The 2670-nt window shown below is 43.7% G+C and overlaps 1 non-coding gene across 1 annotated transcript; it reads right to left on the bottom strand.

Moving 5' to 3' along the window:
• Positions 1–2100: 2100 nt before the first annotated feature.
• On the bottom strand, positions 2101–2205 carry LOC113930031. Its single transcript, XR_003522410.2, has one exon. It is a non-coding gene; the product is annotated as a U6 spliceosomal RNA (small nuclear RNA).
• Positions 2206–2670: the final 465 nt, after the last annotated feature.

The raw sequence follows: 2670 nt of genomic DNA, 5'->3' as shown, positions 1-2670 counted from the left end.
TCTGGATAGCAGAACTATGAAGACAGTAAAAAGATCAGTTTGCTAGGGGTTGGGGGCAGGGGAAGGGATGAACAGGTGGAGCACAGAGGATTTTCAGGACAGGGAAACTACTCTGTATGGTACTAGAATGATGGATACACATCATTATGCGTTTGTCAAACCCATACAGGGTACAACATCAAGAGTGACCGCTAGTGTAAACCATGAACTTCAGTTAAGAATAATGTATTATTATAATAATATTAGGGCGCCTGGGTGGCTCAGTTGGTTCAGCGACTGCCTTCGGCTCAGGTCATGATCCCGGGGTCCTGGGATCGAGTCCCACATCGGGCTCCCTGCTTGGCGGAGAGCCTGCTTCTCCCTCTGACCTTCTCCCCTTCCGTGCTGTTTCTCTCTCGCTCGCTCTCTAATAAATAAACAAAATCTTTTAAAAAAATAAAAATAAAAAATATTATAATAATATTATTTCATTATAATCATTTCTTTTTATTCATCGTTTAAATATTAACCCATTTTAGTTATTCAATTTAAATGCTATTTACATTTTACTCTATTTGAATTATTACTGTATTATTAATATCTCCAATTATTACAAATGTAGCACGCTAACGGAAGACGTTAATAGTAGGGAAACCATGTCCAGGGAGGGAAAGGTAGATGGGAACCCTACTGTCCACTCAATTTCTGATGCTCTGGTTTTCATGGGGCTGTGTTCCAGTGCCCTCCTGTTAAAGGCAGCCAGGAAAGCGGCCAGGTGACTCTGTGAGCTCTTCAGAGAGCCGTCGTGCTGGACAGACTTCTCAAAGGCAGGTGTGTGAACGCCAGCCAGGGGCCAGGACAAGCGTGCCACCCATTTGCACAGCTAGTCCCTTCTGCAAACCAGGCACTGTGGAGGGAGAGTTAAGGAGAGGTGGGACGAGCCTGTCCCACGTGGCCACAGCTAGCTCAGGTGGCACTTTGGGGCAAGTTATAAAAAGGTGCCCTTCTTCAAGACACTTCACATCTACCTGTCAGAAAATTGTCACAACGTGCTGATTGTTTCAGAACAAGACACTTCCATCTGCTAGAAAACTGTTTTGAGAAATACAAGCCTGTACTGTTCACACCTCTGAGGGTGTCCCCTAAATGTGGTGCCCCGACACAGCCACCACCCATCAGCTCCTGGCACATCCTTCCCGGTGATGGGCTCCCTGGATGACAGACCAGGACCCTGAGAAGCTTCCTTCTCCACACTCAACACACCCCAGCCTAGGAGCAAGAGACATTTCAGATGATGGTCAGAATCCCTTTGTGCAGCCTCATCAGGGGCCCTTTGTTCTTAGATTAATAGCAAACAAATGGGCTATTGTTCCGTATTTCTGTGTATTTCAATCAGTTAGTTTAACTCAGTTCTGCCTGACTAGGAAGGTTTTCTACTTTGAGCTCCTTAAATAGAGAAGTCTTGGGGCACAATCCTAAATCTCCAGGGGACAGACTCCCCACACATCTCCCTCCAATACTGAGTGGCAACTTGAATCCTGAGAAAGTCCTGTGGCATATCTTATGTGCTTTTTTTTTTTCTTCATATTAGAAGTAACAGTTTAGTTTAGGACAAGAGATACTATTCAAAGAAATATAAATAATAGCCTCTACTGAGAGCTTTCATTGTGTTGAGACTAATCCGTTGGGAAATGCAAAATTACCAAGTGAATGCCCAGAAAGAGAAGGGGAAACAAGTTGCCCACTTAAATAAAAAAGAACATGATATTACATTCATTTTTATTAGGAAATATGTCTTATGATAGCCTCCGATTTTTCCCTTTCTACTAGAGCAACCCCAACCTGCTCTACAAGGAGGAACATCCTTTCAACATTTTCTCCTAGCCTGGCCTCCCTCTGGTCTCCTCATTCTCTTGACAAGCACTCAGCACCTGCGTGTGCCAGCCTCAGGTGCTTCGGAGATGTATACAGGACTTTCTTTCTTTCTTTCTTTCTTTCTTTCTTTCTTTCTTTCTTTCTTTCTTTCTTTCTTTCTTTCTTTCTTTCTTTCTTTCTTTCTCTTTCTTTCTTTCTTTCTTTCTTTCTTTCTTTCTTTCTTTCTTTCTTTCTTTCTTTCTTTCTTTCAACATGGAACGCTTCACGAATTTGCATGTCATCCTTGCATGGGGCCTCGCTCATCTTCTCTGTATCATTCCTGTTTTAGTACGTGTGCTGCCGAAAGAGCACTACGGGACAGTTCTTAACCTCAAGGCACTCCTTACCTGGCAGGGCTACAGACAATAAAATAATTTTTAATCAAAGTGGCAGGTGCAAATTAAGTACAAGACACAGTGTCAGTGGAGGAGAAATGCCTGATTCTGCAGAGATATCAGGTGACGTTTCAGACCAGTCTTTGTGCCAGAAATAATTCTAATTATTTTCAACCATTTAATTATCTTCCTGGACACCCAGGTGGATGACATTAACCATCCCTCTGTACCTGAGGCCGTAAAACTAATTCCGACTGACAGAATGCAGGCAGATGTGATGTATGACACATCCAGGCTGGCCCATAAAATATGTTGGACACCTGATCCCTTCCTCTCTTCTCCTGTGGCAAGGTGGAGCCCCATACTCGAAACAGCAGCATCCCAAGATGGAAGGCTCTGGATCACTGAGTCATTGTCAGAAGGAGGGTGCCCTACCTGGAGA

The sequence above is a fragment of the Zalophus californianus genome, chromosome 5, assembly GCF_009762305.2.
Source record: "Zalophus californianus isolate mZalCal1 chromosome 5, mZalCal1.pri.v2, whole genome shotgun sequence".
Taxonomy (NCBI): Eukaryota; Metazoa; Chordata; class Mammalia; order Carnivora; family Otariidae; genus Zalophus; species Zalophus californianus.
Note: the sequence above shows the minus strand (reverse complement) of the source record. Positions and strands in the feature narration are given on the sequence as shown.